The sequence below is a fragment of the Somniosus microcephalus genome, chromosome 5 (genome assembly GCF_052327205.1).
Source record: "Somniosus microcephalus isolate GS21.2 chromosome 5, FLI_Smic_1.0, whole genome shotgun sequence".
Taxonomy (NCBI): Eukaryota; Metazoa; Chordata; class Chondrichthyes; order Squaliformes; family Somniosidae; genus Somniosus; species Somniosus microcephalus.
In genome coordinates, this window is record NC_140991.1 from 311,304,654 (window position 1) to 311,322,816 (window position 18,163).

Below are 18,163 nucleotides of genomic sequence, written 5' to 3' on the forward strand. Positions count from 1 at the left end.
ATAGGATGTCATTTGTGACTTTCATTAGGCCTGTTTCAGTGCTGTGGCAGGGGCGGAAACCTGCTTGGAGAGCTAGTTCACTTTGAAAGTATCCATCCCGCCCCACACAGTACTCTCTTTAACTTCAGCCTAACCAAAGCAGTAATACAAACTCGTGAAAACATCAGCGATTAAAAAGTCAAGTCAAATCTATAATGTCCTTTTGTGTTCAGATGTTTCTCCATCCCATGTTTTTAGTATTAGGCGGGGGGTTTGGGATACACATTTGATGTTTTCTCGTGAATGGGGTTAAACATGAATCTTTCATGCATTTATAATGAAATAAGCGCAGCTTTTGGGAAAATAGCATCAGCCTTAAGTAATTATACTGGGAACCATTAACAGTCTAAAGGTTCATTTGAATTAAAGTCCAATTAACTTTTCCTCTGGGAAAATTCATTAAGATATTCAAGACAAAATGCACTTTTAAGCATGAACTGCTGTCTTAAAAAAGCATGTTCAAAAAATGACTAACGCTGGTGGAGGCTAGTTTGAGTGAAAGTATGCTAATTTACAATAAGTGGCGTGGATTAAGGAACGGAGTTCAGCACTTTTCAATTGCCTCTCTATTTTTTGAACCACTTGCAGTGAGGTACATTTTGTGAAGACCTGCATTATATTTTTTGTTGTGCTTTGATTCACATACAAGCATTTATTATAAGAACATAAGGATTAGGAGCAGGAGTCGGCCACACGGCCCCTCGAGCCTGCTCCGCCATTCAATAAGATCATGGCTGATCTTCGACCCCAACTCCACTTTCCCGCCTGAGCCCCATATCCCTTGATTCCCCTAGAGTCCAAAAATCTATCGCTCTCAGCCTTGAATATACTCAACGATTCAGCAACCACAGCCCTCTGGGGTAGAGAATTCCAAGGATTCACAACCCTCTGAGTGAAGAAATTCCTTCTCATCTCAGTCTTAAATGGCCGACCCCTTATCCTGAGATTGTGACACCTTGTTCTAGACTCCCCAGCCAGAGGAGGAGATAGCGGAAGGGCTTGCCATACTTTTCCAATCTTACCTAGATGCGGGGGAGGTGCCTGAGGATTGGAAAGTGGCAAATGTGACACCATTGTTCAAGAAAGGGTGTAAGGACAATCCTAGTAACTACAGGCCAATCAGTTTAACATCAGTGGTGAGCAAAATTTTAGAAACAATAATCAAGGAAAAAATTAACGGACACTTGGAGAGGTTTAAGCTAATTAAGGAGAGCCAACACAGATTTGTAAAAGGCAGATCGTGTTTGACTAATCTAATTGAATTTTTTGATGAAGTAACAGGGAGGATTGATGAAGGGAATGCAATGGATGTTGTCTACATGGATTTTAGGAAGGCATTTGACAAAGTACCAGATAGAAGGCTGGTTAACAAAATTAAGGCTCATGGAATAGGTGGGTCAGTGGTAGCTTGGATAAAAAATTGGCTTAAGGACAGAAAACAGCGAGTTGTGGTAAATGGCTGTTTTTCAGACAGGAGGATGGTAGACAGTGGTGTTCCCCAAGGGTCAGTGCTGGGGCCACTGCTTTTTTTGATATATATAAATGACCTGGATATTGGAATACAGAGTAGAATTTCTAAATTTGCCGATGACACCAAACTTGGTTGTGTGGCAAACAGTGTGGGTGATACCAATCGACTGCAACAGGACATAAAAAGGCTAGCAGAATGGGCAGACAAGTGGCAGATGGAATTTAATACAGAGAAGTGTGAGGTGATGCATTTTGGCAGAAGGAACAGGGAGAGGCAAAATACACTTAATGGCACAGTTTTAAAGAGTGTGCAAAGACAGAGGGACCTGGGAGTTAATGTGCATAGGTCCCTGAAGGTAGCAGGACATATTGAGAGAGTGGTTAACAAAGCATATGGGATCTTGGGCTTCATAAATAGAGGTATTGAGTACAAAAGTAGAGAAGTTATGCTGAACCTTTATAATTTTTTTTCCTCATGTCGCCTCTGGTTCCTTTGCCTATCAGGTTAAATCTGTGTCCTCTGGTTACCAACCCTTCTGCTACTGCAAACAGTTTCTCCTTATTTACTCTATCAAAACCACTTATGATTTTGAACACCTCTATCAAATCTCCCTTTAACCTTCTCTGATCTGTGTTGTGTAACTATGCGTGTACAGGCTATCCTGGGGCCAAGGGTCTGCCATCTGGGCATAAGGGCCGAGATAATCCCGCTGGGCACCTCGCCAACTGACCCCACCGCTCTTTCTGGTTCAGGAAGTGCTTCCCTTATTAGTATTTTAATGGTGGACGTCCTTACCACTCTGGGTACATCTAGGATTCCCACTATAGCAGGGGACCCAGAAAATAGGGCAATGGCTAAAAGCTGGTCTGTGCTGATGCTGACAGAGGTCCAGGCCAAGGCAAAGGCTTGGAGCTCCAGGTGGTCCCCACCTCTAGCACTCTAAGGGGGTAATTTTAAGCTAACTCGCCGGACTGGATACCCACGGGATTTGGGGGAGTCAACGGAGGGTAAAATCAGGCAGGGCGCAAAACCAGCACTGCGCCCGATCCTGTTTTATTCCCGATGGGTGGGTTAAGGTACAGTTACCCTCATGGTCAGTACACCACATTCATCTGGACGTATTGGCCCCCGGTATTCCGTCTGATCGAAGCTGTTACAGATCCCGGTTGCACCATTACAGAAACTCAGATCCACTTCTCTCACACAGACCCAGGCCCCACCATTAAAAGAAAAAAAAGGAAGAATTGCATTTCTATAGCTCCTTTCACAACCACCGGATGTCCCAAGTTGCTTTACTGCCAATTGTAAAGTCTGTGGGTTGTGCAGTTAATAAATACACAGACTTCAGAAGTAACAAACAAAACAGGTCTTTACTATTCGAAGGTCCGGGCGAATCTGCCCCAGCAATCCTGCCACAACACTTATATACTGGTGTGGTCACTATCGGTATTACAGTATACAGAAGCCAAACAAATAGTGCCACACCTAAAGTAGTTCTCTTAAAGGTAGACGGGTACATACACTACAATCCTCCCTTTTTAGCTTATTACTTACAGAGTCTCCGTTAAACATACATATCTTCAACTTCCTATAAACAATTACAGATATAATCTCGGTGGAGTCAATGTCATATAAAACAATTTACAGAGATAATCTCGGTGGGAACAGTTCACAGGTTCAGTCTCTGCGGAAACAGTTCATAGATTCAGTCTCTGATCTTGACTCGTTCCGAACAACATTTCTTTGGTGTAGCCGGTTCACCTGGCTAGCGTGACTCCTCCATAGCCTTTTTCTTGACGTAACAGCTTGAACTTTCGTCCTGTTGAACCAGCAGTGCGGACTTTTACAACCAACTGGCTGTCTTGACATTTTCCAGTTTTTCAACTAATTTAGCTCCTTTCGTAGTGTTCCGCCTGAGATGGTATAGAAGTGCTAATATTTTAGACAGTTATTATCTTCTGCTTCTTCTTTTTCTTTTCTGCCTTTTTGAAACTCTCGGAGCTCCTTTCTCGGCTGCCAGCTGTAGCGCCACCAACTCTCTATGTTCCTTAGACCTTAAGTGCTTCCTCCGGATTTCAGCACTTTGGGAGTTTTCATCACAAGCTGGGCAGATCACATCCTCGTAATATTCAGTATCACTCAACAGGTCATGGTAATATTCGGGTTCGTCCTGAGTTAGGCCAGTGAGAGAGCCTTCTTCTTCCTCCTCACCCGTCTGGACGTTAGCTGACGGTGGTTCCTTCCCTAGACATCTTTCTTGAAAAGACTTCTTCATGCATTCATATTCATCCCGCTCTTCCTGGGTTGTCTGCCATTCCTTCACTACTGACCTCATTTGTGAGTTCAATACCTTCCCTTCCACCGGGGATTGCGGTATCAGGCTATTTAATCCTTCTACTGAAGCAGCTGTTTCAACATTCTTCTGTTCACATTGATGTGATTCAACGAACTCTTCATAGAGTAAACTGTAACACAAAATCTGTGTTGCCACCTCAGTTATTTCTGTAACTTTTGGGAGCTCCGAATTCCTTCCCTTTGCAGATTGAAGCTCGTGTTCCCATTGTGGAGTCTTGTCTCTCAGCATGTGAAGGAGTTGGCTGACCGTTAACTCTTCCGCGGGGACTCTGTGGATCAGAGTCTTCACCATTTCATCCACCTTTCCCTCCAATGCTTTCACCTTCCTTTCCTCTTGTACTTTGGTTTCAAGCGCTCGAAGAAGTTGCGCCTTGATGCTCCCAAGCTCATGTTCAGAGCCCATTCTTACAGTCTCTGTGTTTCTTACAGTTTCCTTCCCTTCCATTGAAAGGATTCCCAGTTGACTCTGCTCTTCAAGTCGTTGAACCTCGGTCATTGCCGCCTCATATTTGTCTTGGGTTTCCTCCAATATTTTTATGAGTTCTTGGACATCTTGTCTTTCATGTTCTGCCATGTCTTTCACCGCTAAATTCTCATCTATGGATGGAACTTCTACCGATGAGTCTGTCTTGGCCTTGAGCGCATCAAGAATTTCCTGCAGCCTTTGGACTTCTTGCTCATGTTCAACCTTTAGTTGTTCATATGCTTCCACTGAAACTAGCTTTTCAGAGGTTGCCGAGTTAATCCCCTCCAGAATTGTAGCCTGGGCCTGTTCATACTGTTCTTTCCACTTCTCACACTCTGCTTGTAAGGAGTCGTAGAGAAGAACTGGAATAAAATCCCGGCTTCCTGAAGATTCCTCTTCATTTGCTTCTTTCGCAATTTCCTGTTGGAGTTCAGCCAAGGCTGCTATGCTATCTGCCTCTTGAAGTCTCACTGCCATCAAATCTTCTTTATTCTTGCAGTCTATCTCAGTCATTTTCCCTTTATTTTCATTTAACTGAGTGATAAGCTCCTCTTGCAACATGGCCACATTATTCACATCAGGTAAAGAAGCGTTTCTCTTTTCCATGTCCAAGATTTTTTTTTCCGCACCTCTTTAAGTGCACACTGCAATTCAGCTTCTCTTAACCTTGCCTGCACTAGCTCCGTCTCCAATTGCAGAACAAAATCCTCAGTGTAGCGTGGTTTGCCTTTATGCTGTATCTCTAGATCGTGCAAATATTCTAACTCCTGAACATCATAAGGGAGGTGTGATCGGTAATTGGTCACGATGGCTCTATGGTCACTCTCTGCTTGAGCCAGCAGGTTCTGTTGTCTTTCCAGACTCTCCCATTCGGTGTCATAGAACTTTTTCATTGTTTTCATCTCCTGTACGAGACGGTAACTTAATTGTTCGAATTGTTGTCGTACTTTGAAATAACGTTGAGTTCGAGCTCGGTGTTCCTCCGTAATGCATATGTCTGTGACTTGAACAGACTCAGAATTCTCTGTCTTTATGCACGCCATCGTTTTTCCAACCTTAGTCAGTGAGTTCATGTTAACCTTGTTTTTCATACGTGGGCTGGACTTATCGTCTTCCGGCTCAGAGTCTGAGCTGCTTGTCTGCACCGAGTCCTCACTCGTCATTGCTTGTTGGTAGTGCCATTCCATGTCTATTTTCTTGATCCACTCCCATCCTAGAAGTGGTGGTCCTCCCTCATGTAGTACATACAAGTTCATTCTTGGGTGTTCTTTACCCCTATCTCTCACCTTGACTCTTATTTTTCCCATGGGGTATACTTTATGCCCCGTGTATGTCTGCAATACGAACTTGGTATCCCTTAAGGGTATGTGTGAGAATAGCCGGTGGTAATCCCCTCGATTTATGACTGATACAGCTGATCCAGTGTCCAACTCCATTTTCACTTGGACTCCAGCTATTTTTAGCATGACCCAGATAGTTTGTAGGTCAGCTTCCTTACTCACATGGTGGATACTCAGACTACCCAGCTCCTGGCCGTTTGGATCTGAGTCTGGATTCTGTTCGTCTGAACTCTTCTCAGCCCCCTTGTATACCTTGTTGTACTTTTCTTGTGATGGCTTCCTTTGGTTGTTGGTCTTCTTCCCTGACCGGCATACCTTAGCGATGTGACCCAGTTTGCCACATTTCCTACATTCTTGGTTCTTAAACCAGCATTGATTCTGGTCGTGTGTTGTCTTCCCACAACGATAGCATTTTGTTGTACTCGAGGTAATTTGGTCCACCCCGAGCGCCGCCGCCTTTAGTTGCATTTCCACCGTTCCTTTCGCTGCGGCTTCGTGTGATGCGGCTATAAGGACAGCCCTGTCAAGTGTAAGGTCGTTCTCTTCTAGTAGGCGCTTTTGCGTCCCTTCCTTGGACAATCCGCCTACGAACTTGTCTCGCAGTGCCTCTGTCAGATTCCCTCTGAACTGGCAGTATTTCGCTAGCCTACGCAGTTCGACCAAGTATTCTGCGTTGTTTTCGTCTTTCCGTTGCGTTCTTGCATAGAATTTGAATCGTTCAGCCAACATCAACGGTGTGGGGTTCAAGTGGTCCTTCAGAACAACCACAATCTCTTCGAAAGACTGATCCGCCGGTTTAGCTCGTGCTAGTAAATCCTTCAAGAGCCCGTATGTCTTTGCGCCCATCGAGTTTAACAATGTTATCGCCTTGTCGTCTTCCTCTATTTTGTTGGCTTCACAATAGATCTCGATGCGTTCCACGTACGTGGCCCAGTCTTCTATTTCAGAATTAAAGTCGTTAATATTCCCTCGCTTAGGCATTTTTCTTCCCTTGGGAGCAGCACCAGTATTTCTTTAAGTATTCTTATTTATTTGTTTGTTTCTAAGATGGCGGTTTTCCCGCGAAATCGGGGGTTTCCCGCTCTTTCCTTCTCTCCCCGCCCGCTTCAATGGCGGTATGTCAATCAAGATGGCGGTTTTCCCGCGAAAATGGCGGTTTCCCGCTCTTCCTTTCTCGCCCCGCCCACTTCAATGGCGGTTTCCCGCTTCTGGCGTCTTCTCCGCCGAATGGCGGCTTCCCGCGTTTCTTCCCGGTGGAAGGGGTACGCTTCCCCCACAGCGGACAGGTTCAGCCGCTGGCTGGCTTCCGCACAGCTCCCCTTACTCGGCTATGTCTTTTCCTCCCGCCCGCACGGCTCTACCGGCGCTGGGTACACCCCGTTAACGGAGGACAGTTCAGCCGCTGGACTGGCTCTCGCGCAGTCTCTCTCTCCGTCCCCGGCTCTGTCGCTCTCTCACCCGCACGTTCGGTGCTACCGGCCCTGGGTACCCCGTTGGTGGAGAACAGTTCAGCCGCTGGACTGGCTCTCACGCAGTCTCTCACCCCATTTTCGGCTGTGTCTCTCACCCACTCCCGCACGTTCGGTTTTGCCGGCTCTGAGTACCCCGTTGGTGGAGAACAGCTCAGCCGCTGGACTGGCTCCTCGCAGTCTCTCTCTCCGCACCCGGCTCTCACCCGCACGGTTCCCGTTCGCCTCCCCAGCCCTCTCGCAGACCGGTGTTTCCCTCCCCGGCTGCGGCTGGGTTTCTCTTCCCGTGCCTACTCGCAGGCTCAGCGCTTCGTGGCTGCGGTCGCTGCCTGGATTTTTCCCGCCGATCGCGGTCCGGCTGTCACCCGACGCCGTTGGACCCGACTTTTGGCCGGCACAGCTCCCCCTCGACCGAGGTCGAGTGCTCTGCCCTTATCCTCCAGATACTTCTACACCTTCCCCTACTCACAGTCTCTTCGGCCGCCTTGTTCCCTGCTGATCGGCTCACTCCGCACCGTGGTAGAAGGGTAGTCAGTGCCTGTTGCTAATGGAAGCTTTTGTTGCTAAAGTCTTCCACCTTTCTCCTGCTGCAGCCTCGTGTTTTCTTCCAGCAGCACGACGAGGGCGGTTGCCTCTCTTCGACGCTCTTCTTGCTTTGGTAATCTTGCCGCAGGGTACGATCGGACTCGTCGCCACTGTAAAGTCTGTGGGTTGTGCAGTTAATAAATACACAGACTTCAGAAGTAACAAACAAAACAGGTCTTTACTATTCGAAGGTCCGGGCGAATCTGCCCCAGCAATCCTGCCACAACACTTATATACTGGTGTGGTCACTATCGGTATTACAGTGTACAGAAGCCAAACAAATAGCGCCACACCTAAAGTAGTTCTCTTAAAGGTAGACGGGTACATACACTACACCAATGAAGCACTTTTTGAAGTGCAGTCACTGTTGTAATGTGGGGAATGCGTCTCCCACAAACAGCAATGTGGTCATGACCAGACAATCTGTGTTTTTTATGTGCTGCTGGTTGAGGGATAAATACTGGCCCCAGGACTCCTGCTCTTCTTCGAAATAGTGCTGTGGGCTCTTTTACATCCACCTGAGAGAGCAGATGGGGCCTCGGTTTAACGTCGCATCTGAAAGACGGCGCCTCAGACAGTGCAGCGCTCCCTCACGACTGCACTGGTGTGTCAGCCCAAATTTTTGTGCTCAAGTCCCTGGACTTGACCCCACGACCTTCTGACATTACAGCTATTCAGATTCACCTCTCTCGGCTAGACCCAGGTCCCAACTTCAGTGCTGAGTCTTGTGGGGGGGGGGACGGTGGGGGGCCTATTTGGGGCAGAGTCTCTGCCTGATATCACAGGGAGTATGGCTGGGAAAAGGGAATTCGCAGGCGTAGGAATCCTGTGGCTCTGGGCTGCCCCGTATCCAGGTCCTGGCCTAATTTGCAAACCTAGTGCCATCCTCCCAACTGTCTTCTACCTGGAAGTGGGGCTGATGAAGCCTGCCATACTTATGGCTGGTTGGAAGATCTTATTGGCCCAGTAATTCCGGGCACAATGCGTGAGTATGATGTGCCAAATAACTGCCCGAATCCATGAAGTTAAAGTTTAAGACTGAAGGCTTTTATTAAGTAAGAATCATGGCAGAGTTAACAGAGTTCATCATCGACCGAGCCCTTGGTAGAACATACCAGAAGAGGGGCGGGGCCAGGGAGGAGCATTAGTGGTTCCCCCTGGTGGAACATTCCAGACATTACAAGTACAAGTACAAATATCAGAACACAGAGTTATTTCATCACAGAGTACGGACGGGGTACTCACGCGTGTGCCCGGAGGAATTGCCGGTTTTCAGCATGCACAGCGAATGCGCTGAAAACTGGCATTTCCTGTCCTCTGACCCAAGGGGTTAAGAAGCAGAGCACGCGCGACTGCACAGGCAGCGCGTGCGCAGTGAAATTCCTTTTTGTTTTCAGAGTTGCGCGCGTGTAAAGGCCTCCGGTCTTTACGCGTGGAAAAACCAGACGTAAGTATTTCGTTTTTCAGGTAAGTGGGCTTTTAGTACAATGTAGAATTTTTTTTTCCACAGGTTTGTTATTTTTAAAGAATTTACAGTAAGGTAAGTTTAGTTTTAGACCCTATTTAAAAAAAAAAAATTTCAAAAAATTGATTAATTGTTTAAAACATTTTTTTAAACTTATTTATGGTTAATATAATCAGTGGGATGTTTTTTAAAATGTTATTTAAAGTTAAAGTAGTGTTTTGGCAGCCCATACTTTTCATGAGTTTGACAGCTCTTACTGTCAAACTCATGAATGAGTTCCCCCTCCCCTGATTGGCTGCACAGTGCTCACCTGATCCCAGCCGGCACATCGCACTAACTACGCCGCTGGATCAGGTAAGCACAGCGCACCGACAGCTGAACCGGGCCTGTGACAGGAAATGCAAGCAGGCCCGGGCTTCAGATGTCGGTGCGCAGGGTGAGTGCAGGTCGGGGGCTTGCACGCGCGGCAAGCCCCCGATCCTAATTTCAGGGCCAAAGAGTGTGATACCCTTTGTCATGTACAAGAGAAAGAAATCCATAAATCCATCATTTGAGCTTCTCCGACATAATGATCCTCTTATACATCACAGGAGGTCTGCTACCTCCAAGTGTCTCCATTCAAGTCAGATTTGGACGTGTGATATAAGTTTCACGATACATGCTCCAATGCCATATTCACACTGTAGCTTGGAAAGTACTGCAATGGTTTGTCAGGCACAACATTACTTGCCTATAAATATGAGCAATCATAAGGAGATTATGGGGCCAACTTTCATTATCAGCAGAGGAGCGATGCGCAATCCGATCACACTGGCCACCCGATCTTCATGATAAGAAGCCTGAGCTCTTTGGTGGTCGAATCTCATTTGCATGTGTTTGGTGAATTGCAAGCACTGAAGCAACAATCACCTGCAGCTTGCCATATTGGGGCAGGTGAGAAATGTGGCAGAGCCTAGCCCAAGTTCAAGACTGAATGGAGGGGACAGTCAATGGGGACGGGGTTAAGGTAGGACCTTACTCTGAACTCTACTCGGAGCTCCGGCACAGCAAGAGAGCCCCAAGTGGGCAAAGGAAACGCTTCAAGGACACCCTCAAAGCCTCCTTGAAAAAGTGTAACATCCCCACCAACACCTGGGAATCCCTGGTCCAAGACCGCACAAAGTGGAGGAGAAGCATCCGGGAAGGCGCCGAACACCTCGAGTCTCTTCGCCGGGAGCAAGCGGAAGCCAAGCGCCCGCAGCGCAAGGAGCGCACGTCAACCCAAGCACCCCACCCACCCGCCCCTTCAACCACTGTCTGCCCCACCTGTGACAGAGACTGTAGGTCCCGCATTGGACTCATCAGTCACCTGCGAACTCATTTTTAGTGTGGCAGCAAGTTATCCTCGGTTCCGAGGGACTGTCTAAGAAGAAGAAGAAGGAAGGACCACCAGCGGGCCAGAAGGGGCAGGGCCAGGGAGAAGCATTCATGCCCCTCCTGGCCCTACAAAAGTCATTCTTAAAACTTACCTGAGATGCTTCGGGAGCAGCCTGCTGTAGTCCCTTTAAGTACCGTTGGTTATGCCGCTTTATGTCCAGTAGCAGTGTGTGGAACATCCTCAGCACGCTCTCTATCATATATATCATTGTAATCGCTCCACCATTAGCAGCTGTGCCTTCAGCTGCCTGGGCCCTAAGCTCTGGAATTCCCTTCCTAAACCTCTCCGCCCCTCTACCGCTCTCTCCTCCTTTAAGACACTCCTTATAACCTGTGGTAAACCACTGTTACCATTCACAACCGTTATCCCGGAGGCACGCCGGATTCTCCCAGGCAGGATTCGAAACAGCTCAGCCAGTGTTCGAAGTCGAGGGCTGAGTTCGCTGCCTGTGGGTTTAGATCCAGGTACGGCGGTCGGAGGGCTCGCAGCCAGGCCGGCTGCTGTGGCTGTTGTAGCTGGCCGTTTGGCTGGTCGTTTGGCTGCTCCGATCCACTCATTTCAAAATTTAGCCAATAAAATTGATATACCTATCAATTCATTCCATGAAAAGCGACGAGTTAAGATAGTAACTATGGGTTTTTATTGGCTAAATAACAGAGCCCACCCTCGTGGGCGATTGGTTCCAACAAGGGAGAATACTAGCCAAGCGGTCACCTTTATACCTGGGCAAGCAGGCGGAGCCATGGGCGGAGTCAGCTGAGGTAAGCCCAGGTATAGCAGTGTGCGTGGCAAGAGGTAACCTTGTGTAGCGATAAACAACAGTGTAAACAGTGATAACAACAGTGTAACAATAGTGAACGGTTGTGAACGGTAACAGTGGTTTACCTGATAGGTATATCATAACCTACCTCTTTGACCAAGCTTTTGGTCACTTGTTTGAATATCTCCATATGTGGCTTGGTGTCAAATTTTGTTTGATAATCGCTCCTGTGAAGCGCCTTGGGACGTTTTACCACATTAAATACGCTATTTAAATGCAAGTTGTTGTGTATGTAATATGTATGTTACTTTAAACCTATGGCCAGGGCAGCACTACTTTGTAGGGCGTAGTGATACCATAGTACCACTCCTGGCCATAGGGGTATAAATAGTACTGTGGGTACTGATCTCCCCTCAGTTCCCGCCTGTTGGTATTAAGTAAAGACCTACGTTGAATCTTCCAAGCTGTCTCTTCATTATTGGATTAAGTATAGACACATACTTTACACTGGCGACGAGTAAGGTTTGAACTCACCAGTACACGGTGCAACAAAGGAACGGCAGCAGTACAGAGAGAGAAGGAGAGAGGCTTCTTACCAGCCAGCCTGCAGAGTCCAGTGTCGACCAAAGGAAACCGCCCAGCACTCCAGGTTCGGGAGGAGCAGCAGCAACAGAGAGAGAGAGAGAGAGGGTTCCAACAGAAGCTGCAGCAGCTGAGAGAAGAGGCTGAACGGGCGCTCCAGCCACGGGGCAAAAGTCCACCCAGGGCCAGGTAAACTGAAATCCTTCCCGGGGAACGGGAGCTGCAAGGGCCAGAACGGGCAGGCGATCTGGGGAACAAACGGAGCCACGAGGACTAGCAAGCCACGAGAGGGGAAGGTCGTTGTTAATAGCGGCGGTGGCAATAACGGGAGCTGCAAGGGCCAAAAATAACGATGCTGGAGAGAGGTCGTTAGCAGCAGCAGGAGAAAAGGCGGGAAAAACGCCATCTAGTGGACAACGGGGAAAAGTTTTTTCTCTTCAGCAGTTTAAAATAATTTTTTTTTAAAAACGCCATCTAGTGGACAAAAGCGGGAAAAGCTCTTCAGCAGTTTAAAATGTCTAAAGAAGGTTGGTTGTCAGAATTTGTTGAGGACACAGAAGAGTGGGATGCCTATGTCGAAAGGCATGAACTTTATTGCGTAGTAAACAAGGTGAAAGATGACGAAAAGGCAGCAACCTTATTAAATTTTATGGGGCAAAAACATACGGTCTGCTGAGGAATCTTCTTACTCCAGAAAAGCCAGCAGACAAAACGTATGCCCAAATTGTTGATAAGTTAAGGGAACATTTAAACCCTAAGCCACCATTTATACCGGAAAGGTACCGCTTCTACAGACGCGACCAAAGGAATGATGAGTCGCAGGCAGCCTATTTGGCTGAGCTCAGAAGGTTGTCCAAACATTGCCAGTTTGGAGCCTTTTTGGCGGAAGCAATCAGAGACAGATTTGTCTGTGGCATGTTAAATGAGAGTACACGAAAACGGTTGCTGGCCAAGAAACAGCTCAGCCTAGATCAGGCGGTGGAAATAGCATCTGCACATGAAGCAGCAGCACAGGGTGCTGCTCAAATACGACAAAACACAACCGGCTATGACACCCATGAGGTGACATTTCACAAAGGTAAATGCTACCGTTGTGGCAAACCACCCACGACCAAAGTAATTGTTGGTTTTGTGATAAAATATGCCGGCAGTGTGGGAAAAAGGGGCATATAGCGAAAGTTTGTCGGTCGAAACCCAAGAGTGGGGGCAATCCGAGCAGTACCAAGGCAAGGACAAAAATACATAAGATATCTGACAGTAGCTCAGACGAGTCACAGGAAGGCACAAAAGCAGAGCCTAAAGGTCTGGGATGTCTCAAGTTATATGGTGTAGACAAAACGGAGGACCACAGCACAATGTGGGTTAAAATGAAGGTAGCAGGCGTCGAAGTTAATATGGAGCTGGACACGGGTTCAGCCCTATCAGTAATTAATGAACAAGATTATAACAGGCTGTTCAAATGCATTCCCTTAAAGGATACCGAAATCAAATTAAAAACATATACGGGACAAAAAGTTTACCCGAAGGGAAAAATGCAAGTAACAGTTAAATACATCGGCAGAAAAGTGCCAGGACTTTATTTATACGTCCTACCAAATGGTGGACCACCACTTTTGGGTAGGGAATGGATAAGAAAAATCCATTTCGACTGGAAGTCGATACACAAGATAAAAGTAGAAACCACCAAGGATGATACAACCATTACAAGCAGGCTGTCGAAAATATTGGCAAAAACGCCAGAGGTGTTCCAACAAGGGCTGGGGACCTTAAAGGACATTTGTAGGTTTTTTTTTCCTGCTCTCTTGCCCGTTCTGGCCCCCTGCCAGGCTTCGTGCAAGAATTACCCTTGAGTGGTTCGACCCACCCCCCCTACGGTTCTAGACCTTGGACTTAGATGCAGAGAACAGTAGTGCAGAGAAGAGGACTCAATAGACCAGGCTGAATAGCACGAAATGGATGCTTTTATTTTTGAACAGTTTGAAGCATTACAAAATACATGTCATAGGCACAGATTAAAGTAACTACAATCATGCACAAATTTATGAACTTGACTCTGTGGAAATGGGGAACACACGGCACATCGAAAAAGGGGAAACACATTACGATTTCCCTTAACTCCCTCCCCTATACCTAAACTAAGTTTCGACCTGGGGAACTTGGGATCATGCTCACCACTCTCGAAATCGCGAAAAGGGGTTCGCAGCCTTTTTGGCACCGCTTCCCGTCGTCACGTGGATTGGAAGCTCCTGGCACAGTCGATATTCTCTCCTCCCTCGAGGCGGTGGGGTAGACCCAGTCTCGATGAGCGCTCGTCAAGGTTGAGATCCACTAGGCCTGTCGTGGATTTTTGTTCGTGGAGTAGACCTCGATGCAGGTTATGCACATGGGAGAATCTTGTGGCATCGATCGCCGGTTCTCCAGAGGGTTTCTTCTCCGTCGGCCTGGGTCGTCGATGATCTCCCGACCCCAGTACCCGGGCCACCCTTGTCGTCTTCTCGTCGTGGCCGAGCCTTGTTTGGCTGAACACCGGCCACGTTGTCCTTTTTCCGAAACCGTCCGTCTTTAAAAAAACGAAAACGTTTTCATCGATCTGCCGAAGTGGAAGAGGCGCCGATCCGGGCACCGTCCGCCCTTCGTTCGTTCCTCGTAGAAGAAAGTTCTTGAAGAAATGGAAGCCTGAAGTCGCCCAACAAGAAGCCGTAGCAGTGAAGAAGTAACTTAGATGGACTTTCAATCCATAGTTATACTCTTTTGGGACAGTCTTATCTCCCGCCAAATCATAGTCCTGTCTTTGTATTAATTTTGGCGGGCAGAGATCTCTGCAGGGGCGCTTTGTCTTGTAACGGAGCCGGTGATAACTTGAACTGGCCTTCCTGGCCGATAATGTCTGTTAATGTCCTTTGCATTGTCACCGCGGCTCGGTTCGCATATTGATCGGTCCGGACATTTTCCTTGATGGCTGCTAAACGGTTTTTCCTTTGTACAATAAATGGGTATAAGTGTTTTTACATTGTCCGCCCATATCTTGATGGGCCCCATCCTGTACTTATAATCCATTGAATATGTATGCTGTTGCTCTGAGTTTCGGTTCCCAGATACTGGCTTTCGCGGGTTTACTGTCTTCAATCCACAAGCCTGTCTAGCTTGCAGTAACAGAAATAAACTGGTTCAGAAACTGATCACGGGGCCTGGCGGCCATTTTGTATGCCCTTTTATCAAAGGTTTTTCTGTGCAAGCTTACCTTGGTCAACAAACAGTCTTATTTTATCCAGTTTTCTTGCGTGATTTTTGCTGAAAATTTTCGAATCTTACATGCCCCCCTGTGATACTGATAGCTTGCCTAAAGTATCAATCCTTGATGAGCAAATTTTCCCTGATTCCCCACATCCAAACATTCCTGGCACTTAACTATCTATGCCCCTCATGACACGTGCAGTTCCCATTTCCGGAGAAAATGAAAATTACCTCATGCACATTTGGAATCATAGACAGCAAATCTTAAACTATAACACCTTCACCTGTCAGATGGGCAGGGGTTGATACCCTTTTGCGCCATCTGCATACACCTTTTATTAATCAAAACTTAATAACGACTAATAACATAACAATACTTAATTCCTTATAACCCAAACCAAACGCAAAAGAAAACACGGATGTTCAAAAGAGAAACAAAAACCAAAAAAAAATCTTAAAATGGATGGACTCTTAATCTTCTACTAGCAGCTTAAAGTGGGGTGTCTTCTTCCCCCATTCGCACATAGCGTTCTTTCCATTCGCCCGCGTTCTTGTGCCTCTGGAAGCGTTTGCCTCTCTTACAATGCACAAAGAGCAAAAATATCACAATTAAAACCTGACATCCTACTAGGATATGGGATGCTATTCTAATCCAGGCTGGGATTTCTATGTTGGTGAACAAGTCCCACCATGGTGGGATGGTTATGTCCAATGTGTCTTTTCCTATCTCTAAAGTCTTCTGCTCCAGTGTGTAGAAATGTTTCTGCGAAATTATAACGGCTTTTAAAATCTTGGTGAGGTGTTCGGGAAGAGGGGGAATGACATAACCAAAATGTGCGACAAATCGTTGTAAGTCTGTGAAATTCTCTTTGATAGTGATGTGTACGGTGGAGGGCGCAGGAATGGGAACAATTCGTTGTTGTGCCACTTGAACCTCGGCCCTGGGTTTGAAACAGAAACTGCTATCACCGACCGAACACCACTCGTGTTGTCCAGATCGGTACTGAGGCGCTGCAGTGGTGATGCAGTATGTCCCACCCCCGATATATGCTACCTGTGGGGGCACATGGTCCTCTGCCATTGCCTCCATGGTGCAATTCACCGGCTTCGCGCTAGCGGTTCTGAACCCGCACTGTGGTTTCAAAAAGGCATTCAAGTGCTGGGGACACAGGATGATGTGTGCTCCCCGGCTCCGACATCCCGAGAGGTCGGTGCCTGTCATCGTACGCTCCCATCTAATGACGTAAGGCGGGACCACTGCGTAACGAATGTGTGTGCCCCCCTGAATGACTCCAATGTTCTCTACTCTGTATACCGGGGCGGGCTTTGCTGCGGGATCCAACACCGGCATTCTTACTACTATTCCCATAATAGTGTGATTCGAATGTCCGCAGTCCACTGGAACTGGGTATGCTTCTGCGGCTAGCCTGAGCTGGCACGGGCTTAATGCATCCTCAAAAGGGTGGAGCGCTTGCAAGTGCTTGTTGCTGATCCAGGACGGGACCAAACCCTGTTTTAAATCCTCAAGATTACTGCGGCCCTCGCCCAATAACCACGCCCCATACAGCACACAGGCCTCATTTTGCGCAGCTTGATCGGACGCATTCCGATCCTCCTTAATGAGTGCATTTACCGTTCTCGCGTGTTTCTCCAGCTCAGCAATTATGTCCTTAAAGTGTAGTGTCATGGCCTGGTCCTCATGCAACTCAGAACCCACTACCTTGTTTTCGTCTGTCAATATGTTCCTTAACTGGGCTTTTAAACCGTTGATCTGTGTCTGCAGCTCCACGTTATCTAGAGCGTTGACAACAGATGTCCCGGTATTAAAAGCAGTGAATATGTCATTTACAGTGCCCCTTCTTTGCCTCCCGACTCGATCCAAAACTTCTGGCGGTGTGGTGTATAATTTGTCTCTGTCGATGTCGGCAAAGTCAAATTCGTAAAATTGTCTAAACATACGGGTTAACAGGACCTGGTATAATTGTTCCATTTCTTTGGGACACCACTCCGGCAATCTTACCTCAGTGAGATTTAAAATCACTGAGGCCACCGCGTAGTGTACCCCTTGGCACAGCACCTGACCGGTGGGTACCAATACTAAACCGTTCCCGGGTCCCTTGGTGGTGGTTGGGCACCCTCCTTTCTGGGCTAGTGCTACCGGAAGCGTGGGCAGGGGCTTGCGTGGGCGGGTGGTGAGTTCAGTGGCGTTCACCGGAATAGGGGAGTATGGGGCTCCGCACGCTCGAGTGTTAACATCCCATCTCATCCCCTTCCCTTCATCCTGCCACTGCCTCTGGAAGAAGATGGACACGCCCTTGGGGCAGACGTGTCTCGAACCCCACATACAGACATATATTCCCTCATCTGGTTCCCACCATTTGTCCCAACACACACGTAATTGTCCGTGAGTTCCCGTAATAGTCCGATGGGTATTATTACCCAGTCGCTCCCACTCGGCCGTGGAGTTTCTCATGTCCTTTCCCAGCTTTCGTAGCCACCACCATCGCCTTGGTGGTACGTTCCCATTGCACACCAGACAAATCCTCTTTCCCACGGTAACGCTGACTCTGGGCGCTAGGATCCTCACTCGAGGGCACGTTAATGAAGTCTCTTGGTAGGCAAAACCGAAATTGCTGGAATATTCCGTAGAATTCGTTCCCAGCCAACCTGGCCATCTCCCTTGGTGGAAGTAGGTGGCGGTTTCCTCTACCTCTCGCTCCCCCGTCCCATCCGTTGCGATGGGGGCCGTGTCCCCGGAGCACCCGAAAATGATGACGTCCTTGGTGCGGCCTCGGTAGGCCCACCCGCACCCGATCGCCATGAACGCGACGACAATCCTTTCCATCGTATCCCAGGTTTCTGTAACCAACAAAATGATGTAGCCGGGCTCCCGATAGGTGCTGGCCTAAATTAATTGGACGCGCGGGTTCCTGGACCCCGCTCCCTAACAAACACACATACCGGGCAGACCTCAAAATTG